We start from the raw sequence: 15,141 nt of genomic DNA, 5'->3' as shown, positions 1-15,141 counted from the left end.
AGTAGTGTGGGGTCAGCATAATAGTGGGAGAGATGGTATACAGTGGACTGAGAAGAAGATTGGGGAAATTCATATTCATCTGCCAGTGCTCCTTATCCTAGGCCTTCAAGTGATCATCATTTTTAGCCTAGCAGTGGTCCTAAGTTTTAGGATGCTCAGTCTTAGGCTAGTGGAGCTTAGTCAGCCCCACATTATACCCCTTGTCATTGTCTTAGGTAGCTTTACCATGGATATTGTGAGGAGGGGCAAAATCATTGCTATAATTATCGTCAGCTGGGTCATATGCATTGAGATTATCCTTTAACCAAGGTTGCCGCTGGGGCTAATAAAGTTCTATTAGCCACATCTTCAGCTCTTGCGCCAAAGGGCACTACTTCTGGTATCGACACTGGCTAGCATTGTCTCTATGCTCTTGCTACTCGCCAGGAATTTGAGGAATCTCCAGATGTCGTTATTGATATGTTAACACTCTTTTCCCATGATTTTTATTATTTGCTTTATCTGGGTTCTATCCTATCTTATGTGACCGCTTATGTGGCTCTGCATTTTGGCTTTAGTCCAGAAAATATTTTCAATACCTTTTCTATTTTTACTCCAGTGGGTGAACGTGTTGTTGCTAGAAAAATCTAGGGGTTGTGTGGTGTCTTTTGTTCATAGGTAAACCTTGGTGGATCCGATAGAGCTTGACATGGTATATTTTGATGTAATCTTGGGAATGTATTATCTTTATTCGTGCTATACGTCTCTTAATTTTAGGACCCAAAAAGTCAGTTTTAAATTCCCTAATGAGCCAATAATCAAATGTAGGGAATTTCCCTGGTAACGAAAGGGAAGTCTATTTCTTATCTTAGATCTCAAAAATTGATCTAAAAAGTGTCTATATCATCTAGTTTGAGTTAAGGATTCTAATTCTGAAAGTCCTTCTTTGCAATCTGTCCCTGTATTTAATGAATATCCTAAAGTGTTTTCTGATGCTCTTCCTAGGATTCCTCCTGATATGAAAATAGAGTTTGGGATTGATCTTCTACTAGATACTCATCCTATTTTCATTCCTCCTTCTAAAATGGCTCCAGCTGAGCTGAAAAAGCTAAATGAGCTGTTAAAGGATCTTCTTGATAAAGGGTTTATTCGTCCTAGTGTTTCTCCATGGGGTATTCCTGTGCTTTTCGTGCGAAAGAAAGATGGGTCTCTTCGAATATGTATAGACTATCATAAATTGAATAAGGTTTTAGTGAAGAATAAGTAACCTCTTCCTAGGATTGATGATCTTTTTGATCAGTTTCAGGGTAGCTAGGTGTTTACCTAAGATTGATCTCCATTTGGGCTATCTTCAATTGAAAATTAGGGAAATAATATTCCCAAGACTGTATTCCGTACCCGATATGGTCATTACGAGTTTCTGGTCATGTCTTTTTGGTTGATTAATGCTCTGACTGTATTTATGGATCTTATGAATCAGGTGTTTAGATAGTTTTTGGACTTATTAGTGATACTTTTCATTGATGATATTTTGGTGTATTTAAAGAGTGAAGAAGATCATGCCAATTACCCTCGAATTTTATTGCAGAATGTTAAGGATTAGAAATTATATCCCAAATTTTCTAAGTATGAGTTCTAACTGAACGGTGTAACTTTTCTTGGGCATGTTTCTAGTAAGGGGATCAAAGTAGATCCACAAAAAGTTGAGGCGGTTGAGAAATGGCCTAGACCCATAACTCCCACCTACATTAAGAGCTTCTTGGGTTTGGCTGGGTATTATAGGTGGTTTATGGAGAGTCTCTCTTCTATTGCTACTACGTTAATAAGGTTGACTCAAAAAAAGGTTAAGTTTTTATGATCCAATGCTTATGAGGGTAGTTTTGAGAAGCTGAAGGATAAGTTGACTTCTGCACCAGTTTTAACTTTGTCGGAGGGTACTAATTGTTTTATTGTGGTTTATGATGCGTCTCGTATGGGGTTAGGTTGTGTTTTGATACGGCATATAAGACTGTAGCCTATGCTTCTAGGCAGCTTAAGATTCATGTAGGAATTATCCAACTCATGATCTAGAGTTAGCAACTGTGGTCTTTGCTTTGAACAATTGGTCACATTATCTATATAGGGTGCATGTGTATATTTATTCAGACTATAAGAGCTTGCGGTATGTGTTATGCAGAAGGAATTGAACCTCAGGCAGAGGCGATGGCTCAATTTGCTTAAGGATTATGAAATGATCCTTCACTACCATCCAAGTAAAGGTAATGTGGTTATGATGCTCTTATATGGTTGTCTATAGAGAGCCTACCTCAGGTTAATAAGGAGAAAAGAGGGTTGGTGGAGGACATTAACAGATTGTCTAACTTAGGAGTTCGTCTGTTGGACTTGAGGATGGGGGAGTTATTATTCAGGAAGGCGTAAAATCATCTCTTAGTGTTGAGTTGAATGAGAAACAGGTTTTGGATCCCATACTAAGGCAGATTAAGGATGATGTGGGTCAGCAAAAAGTTATGGCTTTCCAGATTGAGGGAGATGGTATTCTAAGGTATCAAGAAAGATTATATGTTATTGATGCTAATGGGCTGTGAGAAATGATTTTGACTGAGGCTCACGAGTCAAGGTATATAGTTCACTCAGGTTCGAATAAAATGTATCTTGACTTGAAGGAGAGCTATTGATGGAACAATATAAAGAGGGATATGGCAAATTTTGTGGCCAAATACACGGTATGTTAGCAAGTTAAGGTTGAACATTTTATCTTGGTGGCATATACTAAGAGATAGAGTTGTCCATGTGGGAGTAGGAAATGATTAATATGGATTTTATTATGGGTCTTTCGTAGTCTTAAAATCAACATGATTCGATTTGGTCACTGTGGATAGTATGACCAAGTATGTTCATTTCTTGCCTGTAAGGACTAACTTCTCAGGAGAGGATTATGCTATATTGTTCATTCAGGAGATAGTTAAGTTGCATGGTATGTAGTTTCCATTATTTCAAAATGAGGTACGCATTTTCTTCTCACTTCTGGCATTTGTTTCATAAGGATTTGGGTACATAAGGGAACCTTAGCACCACTTTCCATCCTCAAACAGATGGACAAGCGGAGCATACTATTTAGACTTTGGGAGATATGCTAAGGATTTGTGTGATTGATTTTGGAGGTAGTTGGGTTGATCATTTACCTCTTATTGAGTTTGCGTACTATAATAATTATCATTCTAGCATTCAGATTGCTCCTTTTGAGGCTCTTTATAGAAGGATGTGTAGGTCTTCTATTGGGTGGTTTATGATTGATGATACTAGGTTGTTTGGTCCTGACTTGGTTAGCCAAGCCATGGAGAAAGTGAATATAATTAGAGAAAGACTTAAGACTGCTTTAAGTCGCCAAAAGTCATATGTGGATGTAAGGTAAAGAGAGTTGGAGTTTGTAGTAAGTGACTGGGTGTTCTTGAAAGTGTCTCCTATGAAAGAAGTTATAAGGTTGGGTGTAACACCCGTGTTTTTTCTTAGCTCAAAAATCATCTCAAGGAAGTTAGAACTTTCTTTGAATAAGAATTCATTCTTATACACGTGGTATTTCCATAATTTTCACTTCCTATCACCTGGAAAATTGAATAAGCTTTCCATCGATATATAATTTGCCCAAATCCGACACCCGGGTGAAAAGTTACAGTCTTTTTAGTGAGATAGTGATTGACCTGAGCCTTCAGCGCATCGCGGAGATAGCTCAAATAGAAATTGTCAAATTCCAGTCTTGCTCCACAATACTGGAGTGTCGCGCCAAACTTTCAGGTCGTAGACAAGGTGGCAACGCGATAGCTCTGCGTCGCATCATCGTGCAGTTTCTTAATTGTCAATTTCCAGTGACACGGTGCGATAACGCCGCGTTGCACCAAGAGCCCAACTTGGGAAATTTTACTGAAAATTTAATGATGTGTCTAAGGTTAAAAGGGTTAACTTTCTACCCCTATATAATCCCTTTAACACATGATTCAACCACTTTTCACCCAAAACATATTAGTTTCTCTCACGTTTATCTCAAGAACAAACTAGGGTTTCTATTGGTGATTCAAATTTAGGAAGGTTTCACCATTAATCTTCACGCAATCACGAACTAAGGTATGCATAATGTTCATTCATGGGTTCCTTTCATCCATGAAGTCCAAGAATCCCTTATCAACTACAAGTTATGAATTTTCTTCATGTGTTTATGCTTTGTATGTTCTCTTTCATATTGATAAATGAGGAATTGATTTCTATTCCATGATTTGATGATAAATTCCATGTGGGTTGATTAGTATAGATAAAGATTTACTAAATCTCATGACAACCTTGTATGATGAAATTGGAATTGAAGCATGATGTTTAATTGTTGTATAATGTGCTTTACATGTACTATGCCTATCATATGCTTGATTAAATGCCCACATGAAGTAATATCGTCTAACTAGAATGATATCATGAAATCCCCATGTATGTACAAGTTCATGCGTATTACATACTTGACGAAACGCTCCTATGAATGTAGTATGTATTATGATGAAAGTCAAGTCTTCAAGTAAATCATGCTATGTCAGTTTCCTTCCATCGAGTCTTGGGGGTACTTGTACCCGAAATATTAGCTGTGTGCCTAGATCCATGTCATCTTCTCACAATACTCTCAGTTAAGCTATGAACTCTTAAACTTCAGATAGTCTTATGACTCAGGAAAAATTTGCATGATCCCATGACTCAGGCAATTGTCAGATATCAGTAGTATTTTGTCTGCCACAAAAATTTAGTAACTTAGTCCATGCTCAGTTCAGTTTAGTAAATCATGTTCAGTGTCCATTCAGATGGGAGTAGGAATTAGCACCGAGTGGATCCAAGGATGAGGACTTACCTATTATACGTGGGTATGATTCCTAGAAGCAATCTTTGCATTCCAAAACTATGTAGCCAACATAGGTTAAGATATCGTAGCCTGCTATATGAGGATAGATGAGGTGGCTTAACCTGTTATGTCAGAGTTTCCACCATTCTCACTAGAGTTACCTATTATATGAGGGTTACTCACATGTTGTCCTTACCAGTGGCGCGGTATTGACACCCTTCCAATCAGGGTATAGATTGGACCCCAGCTCAGCTATCATAGCACCTTTGGGGCATGTCGGTTAGATACTACTTCCCACATTTTCATGTTATAGAATCAAGACTGTCAGATACAGGCAATCAGTCTCAGTAATAGAACTCAGATAGTTCATTAAATTTTAGGACTCTCAGATACAGTTAACTCAGATACAATATGTAACTCAGATAGTTCCATCAGATTCAAGACTGTCAGCTACAGTCACCCACATTATCAGTTATACTCAGATACAGTCACCTATGTCATCAACATTATTAAGATATAGTCCTTCATATTATCAGTCATATCAGTTATTAGCATGCCACGTTATCAGTATACAGACTCAGAAATCATGAAATCATGTTGTTAGTTACAGTTACGTATTTATGTATGTATTCTCACATTCATGTTAGACAGTCAGTTAGCATTATTCATGTATGTGAACCATTGTATATAACCTACCTCACATGTATACTCAGTACATATGTACTGATGCATTCGCGCTCTAGTGTTTTCTTTTCATGTTATACTATAGGTTCAAATACACGAGTTCCAGATCAGCAGTAGATTTTAAATTCAACAGTCAGAGCAGAAGCAAGTCCTCATCCTTCGAGGATATAATGATTTTCTATTATCTCATAGATTAGCTTATTAGTTGGAGTTAGTTGGGGACATGTCCCATCAACTCCTTATTCAGATTCTTTAAACAGTAGAGGCTTTCAGACTAGATGTAGACTAGATATAGACTATCATATTTTAGACTTCAGTTTTGTTTATGGTATTCTATTACCCTACACAGATGTTACGTTATTCATTTATGTTCATGATAGAACCTTATGGCCTTTCAGTGCATATTTCTGCATTATTATGTTATCTTATGTAGTATATAGGTACAAATATCAATCATGGGTTAGCTTGTCGTCCTTCGGGGTTATGAGCACCGTGTGGCATTCCGGTTCAGCAAATCGGATCGTTACAAACTTGGTATCAAAGCCTAAGGTTCAATAGAGTCCTAGGAAATCTGAAAGTCGTATCTAGTAGAGTCTTGTACATGAGTGTGTTGCCCGCCATATTTATGTGCAAGAGTCTATGAGATGTTTAAGAATATTTTCCCATCTTTCAGTATTCATGTCGTGCCTGTGAGCATAATCACAAGTCAGACTCTCAGTCTAATCTGCTTTTTTTTATTTCAGAACATACCTCCTAAGAGAAGAAATCAGTCAGCCCCTCAGCCCAAAGAACCTTTGGGCGATCATGTATCTCATGCAGAGTTCAGGACCTCATTTACCACTCTTGCTCAATCAGTCGCTGTTCATAATGAATTACAAACAGTTGCTCCGGCCAACCCAGTGGCCAACTCAGCTGCAGCAAGGATTCAGGAATTCACCCGAATGAATCCTCTAACCTTCCTCGGGTATAAGGTAGATGAAGACCCTTAGGAATTCCTAGATCAAGTTTAGAAAGTGACAGATGCCATGGGGGTGACTACTGTTGTTGAGAGTGCTGAGCTAGCTACATACTAGTTGCAGGATGTGGCTCATGCTTGGTTCAAACAGTGGAAGTTCAAAAGATCAGATGATACAGGTTTTAGAGCAGAGCCTTTCTCAGTCTCTACCCTAGTGGTTAAAACTATTATAGCTCGGTGGGTATACAGGAACTGCCCGGTTATGATATTTCAGAAAGTGACGTCAGCAGATTTAGTCGAGTTAGAGATGACTGATATTGATGTCATTCTCAGCATGTATTGGCTTTATTCCTGCTATGCCACAGTCGACTGCAGAAAAAGAATAGTTCAATTTTAGTTCCCAAATAAACCCATCCTAGAGTGGAAGGGTAGCATATCCACTTTTATGGGTCAACTTGTTTCCTACCTTCAAGAAAGGAAAATGATATCTAAGGGGTGTGTTTATCATCTAGTTCATGTTAGAGATTACAGTTCTGAGGCTTTCAGTCTTGAATCAGTCCCAGTAGTCAATGAATATTCTGACGTCTTTCTCGAAGATCTTCCAGTAATTCCTCCCAAAAGGGAAATAGACTTTGGTATTGATCTTTTTTTAGACACTCGGCCTATCTCTATTCTGCCATATAGAATAACACCAACAGAACTCAAAGAACTAAAGAACAATTGAAGGATCTCTTAGATAAGGGATTCATCAAACCCAGTATTTCTCTATGGGGCGCACCAGTCTTATTCATGTGCAAGAAAGATGGTTCACTCAGAATGTGTATAGATTACCATCAACTAAATAAAGTCACGGTCAAGAACAAGTATCCTCTTCCCAGAATCGATGACTTATTTGACCAACTTCAGGGTGTCAGTTATCTCTCTAAGATAGACCTCAGATCCGACTATCATCAGCTCAGAGTTAGAGAATGTGACATCCCGAAGATAGCTTTCCGTACGCAGTATAGTCACTTCGAATTTCTAGTCATGTCATTTGGTCTTACTAACACCCCATCCCCTTTCATGGACTTGATGAACCATATGTTCAAGAAGTACTTGGACATATTCGTCAAAGTCTTCATAGATGATATTCTGGTCTATTCTTGCACTGAGCGCGATTATGCAGACCATCTCAGGATAGTACTTCAGACTCTCAAAAATCATCTGTTATTCACCAAATTCAGTAAATGCAAATTTTGGCTAAGATCAGTAGCATTCCTTGGCCATATTATTTTCAGTGATTGAATTAGAGTAGATCCTCAAAAGACCAAAGTGGTAAGAAACTAGCCTCACCCTGTTTCTCCATCAGCTATCAGGAGTTTCGTGGGTCTGGATAGCTATTTCAGATGGTTTGTTGAGGTATTTTCTTCTATTTCATCTCCTATGTCCAGATTGACTCAGAAGAAGGTCAAGTTTTAGTGGTCAGATTCATGCGAGAAGAGTTTTCAGGAATTGAAGATTCGACTCACCTTAGCTCCAGTTCTAGCTCTTCCAGATGGTTCAGACAATTTTGTAGTATATTGTGATGGATCTAGAGTGGGTTTAGGTTGTGTCCTCATGCAGTATGGTAAGGTCATAGCCTATGCCTCCAAACAGCTTAAACCCGATGAGAGGAATTATCCTACTCATGATCTTAAATTAGCAGCCGTAGTATTTGCCTTAAAGATTTGGAGGCATTATCTCTACAGAGTTCATGTAGATGTCTTCACAGATCATAAGAGCCTTCAGTATGTATTTTCTTAAAAATATCTCAATCTTCGTCAGAGAAGGTGGTTAGAGCTCTTAAAATATTATGACATGAGTATCCTCTATCATCAGGACAAGGCCAACGTAGTGGATGACGCTCTCAGTAGACTTTCCATAGGTAGTATTTCTCATGTTGATGATAGTAAAAAGAAGTTAGTCTAGGAAGTCCACCAGCTTGCTAGACTAGGTGTTCACTTAGTCGACTCTTCAGAGGGCGGTGTATGTGTTTAGAGTAGTTCAGAATCATCTTTAGTTTCCGATGTGAAAGAAAAAAAAGATAAGGATCCTAGCCTTGTCAAGCTAAAAGAGTCAGTTCAGAATTAGAAAATAGAGGTTTTTCCTAAGAGGGAGATGGTGTTCTTTGTTGTTAGGGTCATCTCTGTGTTCTAGACGTAGATGACATAAGCCAGTGAATTCCTTTAGAAGTGCATGGTGTGCGTTACTCTATTCATCCAGAGGCCACTAAGATGTACCACGATTTGCGGGAAATCTATTGGGGGAGTAGGGCAAAAAGAGATGTTGCAGAGTTTGTGGCTAAGTGGTCTACATGTCAGCAAGTTAAGATAGAGCATCAAAAGCCTAATGGTCCTATGCAGGAGTTTAGTATTCCTACCTAGAAGTGGGAAGTTGTAAACATAGACTTTGTGATGGGTTTTCCTCAAACTTGTCGTCAACATGATTCAGTCTGGGTCATTGTAGATAGGATGAACAAATCATCTTTTTTCCTTCCATTTCATACCACTTATTCAGCCAAATATTATGCCAAGCTCTACATCAAGGAGCTGGTCAGTTGCCCGGTGTTTCGTTGTCCATTATCTCAAATAGAGGTACCCAATTTACCTCTCATTTTTGGAAAGCATTCGAAAAGGGTCTTGGTACCAAAATTTATCTCAGTACAACCTTTCATCCTCAGACAGATGGTCAAGCAGAAAGGACCATTCAAAATTTAGAAGATATGCTAAGGGCGTGTGCTATTGATTTCAAAGAAAGTTGGGATGACCTCTTTCCTCTGATTGAATCTGCATACAACAACAACTATCATTCCAGTATTTAGATGGCTTCATTCGAAGCTCTCTATGGTAGGATATATAGATCTCTGATTGGTTGGTTCAAAGTTAGTGAGGCCTCAGTCATAGGTCCTGACTTAGTATTCAATGCCTTAGAGAAAGTTCAGTTTATTAGAGAAAGACTATGGGCTACTTAGAGCCGACAGAAGTCCTATACAGATGTTCGTAGAAATAATCTCGAGTTTGAGATTGGTGATTATTTCTACCTTAAGATCTCTCCCATAAAGGGAGTAAAGAGATTCAGAAAGAAGGGAAAGCTCAGTCCTCGATATGTTTGTCCCTTCAAGATTCTCAGTTGATTCGGAAAGGTAGATTATGAGCTCGAATTGCCTTCAGATCTAGCCTCAGTTTATGGAGTCTTTCATGTCTCTTTGATCAAGAAGTGTAGAGGTTACCCATCAGTCGTAGTCCCTATTCAGAGCATAGATGTTCAGAACAACCTCTCTTATGAAGAGATTCCAGTAGAAATCCTAGACTATCAGACCCGTAGATTGAGGAGCAAAAAAGTCTCTCTAGTTAAAGTTCTTTGGCAAAATCAGTCCGCAGAGGGAGCTACTTGGGAAGCATAAGCAGATATGCGTACCAAGTACCCTTACCTTTTCCCCGCTGACTCAGATCATGCTCAAAGTAATAGTTCTCCTTAAGCTTACTCAGTTTCATGATTAGTGTACATCACTAACTTAGTATTCGGTCTCATGCTCATGTTCCCATGATAAGCTTGGTATCGAGTACCACCACATATTCAGTCATGCATTCATGTATCAGATCAGTTATATAGTTATGCATCAGACATGCATTCTCATTGTGTAAAAACTTAGTTCTTCAGAACTTTTAGTTATGCATTTATGAATCAGTTACGTATGCATCAGATATGCATGTTCAGTATTTTATCTTCATCTTGTTAGTCACGTCCGTCATGAGATCATGTTCCAGTTATTCATATTCTTCTCATTGTTTCCTCTCTCAGTTAGTCTCATTCGAGGACGAATGCTCTCAAGGGGGAGATATTATAATACCCGTGCTTTTTCTTAGCTTGAAAATTATCTCAACGATGTTAGAACTTTCTTTGAAATAATAATTCAATATTATACACGTGGTATTTCCATAATTTTTACTTTCTATCACGTGGTAAATTGAATAAGCTTTCCATCGATATATAATTCACCCAAATTCGACACCCGGGCAAAGAGTTAGAGCCTTTTTAGTGAGACAGTGTTTGACCTGAGCCTTCAGTGCGTCACGGAGATAGCTCAAATGGCAATTGTCAAATTCCAGTGTTGCTCTGTGATACTGGCACGTCGCGCCAAACTTCCAGGCCGTAGACAAGGTGGCAACGCAATAGCTCCGAGTCGCTCCACTGTGGAATTTCCCAATTGTCAATTTCCAGTTACACGGCGCGATAACGCCGCGTCGCGCCAAGGTCCCAGCTTGGGAAATTTTACTAAAAATTTAATGATGTGTACAGGGTTAAAAGGGTCAACTTCCTATCCCTATATAATCCCGTTAACACATGATTTAGCGACTTTTCACCCAAAATATATTAATTTCTCTCAAGTTTATCTCAAGAACAAACTAGGGTTTCTATTGGGGATTTAAATTCAGGAAGGTTTCACCATCAATCTTCATGAAATCATGAACTAAGGTATGCATAGTGTTTATTCATGGGCTCCTTTCATCCATGAAGTCCAAGAATCCATTTTCAACTACAAGTTATGGATTTTCTTCATATGTTCATACTTTGTATGTTCTCTTTCATGTTGATAAATAAAGAATTGATTTCTATTACATAATTTGATGATAAATTCCATATGGGTTGATTAGTATAGATAAAGATTTACGAAATCTCATGACTAAAACCTTGTATGATGGAATTGGAATTGAAGCATGATGTTTAATTGTTGTATAATGTGCTTTACATGTACTATGCCTATCATATGTTTGATTAAATGCCTAGATGAGGGAATATTGTCTAACTAGCATGATATCATGAAATCCCCAGGTATGTACAAGTTCATTCCTATTACATGTTTGATGAAACGCTCCTATTAATGTATATTATGATGATAGTCAAGTCTTAAAGTAAATCATGCTATGTCAGTTTTCTTCCATCGAGTTCTGGGGGTACTTGTACCCGAAATATTAGCTGTGTGCCTAGATCCATGTCATGTTCTCACGATACTCTCAGTCAAGCTATGAACTGTTAGACTTCAGATAGTCTTATGACTCAGGAAAAATCTCCATGATCTCATGACTCAGTCAGTTGTCAGATATCAGTAGTATTCCGTTAGCCACAGAAATTCAGTAACTCAGTCCATCCACAGTTTAGTTTAGTAAATCATTTTCAGTGTCCATTCAGATGGGAGTAGGAATTAGCACCGAGTAAACCCAAGGATGGTGACACACCTGTTATATGAGGGTGTGATTCCTAAAGGCAATCCTTGCATTCCAGAACTATGTAGCCAGCATAGATTGAGACATCGTAGACTGCTATATAAGGGTAGATGAAGTGGCTTAACTTTTCATATGAGGGTTCCCACCATTCTCTCTAGAGTTACCTGTTACATGAGAGTTACTCACATGTTGTCCTTACCAGTGGTGCGGTATTGACACTCTTCCAATCAGGGCATAGATTGGACCGCAGCTCAGCTATCATAGCACCTTTGGGGCAGGTCGGTTAGATACTACTTCCCACAGTTTCATGTTATAGAATCAGGACTTTCAGATATAGTCAATTAGTCACAGTAATAAAACTCAATTAGTTCTTTAGATTTCAGGACTGTCAGATGCAGTCAACTCAGATACAGTACAGAACTCAGATAGTTCCATCAGATTCAGGACTGTTAGCTACAGTCACCCATGTTAGTAGTCATACTCAGATATAGTCACCCATGTTATCAGCATTATTAAGATATAGTCCTTCATGTTATTAGTCATATCAGTTACTAGCATGTCACGTTATCAGTATACAAACTCAAAAATCACAAAATCACGTTGTCAGTTACAGTTACGTATTTATGTATGTATTCTCACGTTCATGTTAGAAAGTCAGTTAACATTAATTATGTATGTGAACCACTGCATATAGCCTACCTCATATGTATACTCGGTACATATGTACTGATGCATTCGCGCTATAGTGCTTTCTTTTTATGTTACACCATAGGTTCAGAGACATAAGTTCCAGATCAGCAGTAGATTCCAAATTCAATAGTCAGAGTAGAAGTGAGTCCTCATCCTTTGAGGATATAATGATTTTCTAGTATCTCATTATTAGCTTATTAGTTGGAGTTAGTTGGGGACATATCCCATCAACTTCTTATTCAGATTCTTCAGATAGTAGAGACTTTCAGACTAGATGAAGACTAGATACAGACTATTATGTTTTAGACTTTAGTTTTGTTTTGGGTATTCTATTACCCCATACAGATGTTACGCTATTCAGTTATGTTCATGATCAAACCTTATGGCCTTTCAGTGCATGTTTTCTCATTATTATATTATCTTAAGCAGTATATAGGTACAAATATTAATCATGGGTTAGTTTGTGGTCCTTCGGGGTCGTGAGCACTATGTAGCATTCTGGTTTATCAAATTGGGTTGTTACATTGGGGAAGAAGAGGAATCTCAGTCCCCGTTATGTTGGACATACTAGATTTTAAAGAGAGTTGAGAATATGGCATATAAGTTATATTTACCAATGAGTTTGGGTCCCTTTCATCCCGTATTTCATGTGTCCATGCTGAAGAAGTGTGTGGGTGATCCTTCCTTGATAGTGCCTGTTGAGGATGTTGGTGTTACAAATTTCTTGTCTTATGAGGAAGTCCCTATTGAAATCTTAGATAGGCAAGGTCGTAGATTGAGGACCAAGGATATAGCTTCGGTGAAGGTTTTTTGGAGAAACTACTAGGTAGAAAAGGCAACATGGGAAGCTGAGGATGATATGAAGGCCAAATATCATTCTTGTTCCCCGGGTTGGATGAAAGTGCTTAAGGTATGAGTTTCATTTTTCTCTTGTCATTTTCCAAGTTGTCATTTGATTCTGGTGTATTCTTGCTATTCTCGCATTAAAAGTGTCCTAAATCATCATTCGGGGATGAATGATCTTAAGGGTGGGATAAAGTAAGATCCCTTAAAATTTTGATCATTTTATTTTTGATACTCTCGCATTCGTAATGTCAGTTTTTGAGTTGAATTATGTTTAGAGATGTAAAAAGGGTGTTTGAATTTTTTTGGAAGGGGTTCAAGGCTATTTTGGGACCCCTAGATAGTAAGCCTCCATGATAAGATGGTGTCGGGGAGGTTAACCTCCACGATATTGGCGTGGCATGGAGGCTAACCTCCGGGATATTGGTGTGTCACGCCAGTGTTTTAATTCCATCTAGTTTTTAATTTTTCCACTTAGGGTGAGGGACTTTTGGTCTTTTTACCCCTTGTACGACCTTAAAACATAAAATAAGCCCCTTTTCTTCATTTTTTTAAGATCAAATCATTCTCTTTCTCTCTTAAACTCAAAACCCAAGAACATTCAAGGGTTTTACAGTGAATTTATCATCCTGGCTCCAAACTTTGAACTGACCTCAATTCCTTGTGTATACAATCATGTTTCTCTTCCCTAAACTTAAATTATACATTGCGGCTTTAATTGAATGGATTTTAATGTGATTTAATTGCGGACTTTGAAATTGGGTTGAGGGATTTTGGTTGTTACTGATTGAATTACTTGTCTCATGTTTTAAATTGATTATTCATGACTTTAAATTAAAGATTTTGGGACTTAATTGGTGTATTATTTAAATGATTGGAATGGAGGACATGGGTTTTCCCAAATTGTATGAATTTTGGTTTGGAATTGGCATTAACCTCAACCCACTTTGTAAATTTATTTTTTATTATGGATAATTACATGGTTTAGCTTGTTTTTGGACCCAATGCATTATACTGATGGATAAATGGATATAAAAATGGACTTGGATGGCCTTGGTGGACATGGTTTGGATTTTAAATAGAACTTGGCAGTCAATGTGGTTATGTGGATTGGTTTGACATGTTTAATTTAGATTGCAAGAAAAATGGTATGATGATACCAAGGGGTAAATGCCTTAATGAATGACTCTTGGGTTATTGAATTGGTTTATGTGCAAATTATTTTAATCTAGGCTTATAGGGAATTGTGTAACTCACGATGAAGGTGTAAGTCTCGGGAGACGAACATCGAAAACTATATTTGCCAATGTTGGGGGTCTATATAACCGTGTACTTGGTATACTAACGACGCCCAAAATACACCTCTAATTGAAGGATAAAGTGGTTGTTGTCAAATATAGTAACCGAACTAGGTTGGGTTCGAATCCCACAGGGAATACTCCAGAAATCTATTTCTAATTTGTTATAATTACCAGGCAGTGCAAAAAAGTAAGGGGCTTCGGGGATTTGTTAAAATAAAATAAAAAGAAAAAGAATTGGTTGTTCTTGGTTGTAAATAATAGAAGACGAACACTAGGTTTGTGTTCCCCCTTGCTTCTCAATTCCATAAATTTCTTGCAATCAACCCAACTATTTTGTTGTTATGCAAAGCCTACAAGATAGGTAGTATCAACTGCTTAGAAGATAAATTTCACCCTTTGACTTGGTTATTGTTTCATGGTGTCACGTTGATTCCCCTTGCTACGACCTTAGTTGCACTTAATCAAGTGATAAGATGAGATACTTGGTTATCGTACTCCAAATCACTGTCTTAACCCTTTTTTTCCTAATCGAAAGCTTCTTGGTTATCGAATAGATGCGAATACAGGCAATCT

Source organism: Capsicum annuum, chromosome 6 (assembly GCF_002878395.1).
Source record: "Capsicum annuum cultivar UCD-10X-F1 chromosome 6, UCD10Xv1.1, whole genome shotgun sequence".
NCBI lineage: Eukaryota > Viridiplantae > Streptophyta > Magnoliopsida > Solanales > Solanaceae > Capsicum > Capsicum annuum.
Note: the sequence above shows the minus strand (reverse complement) of the source record.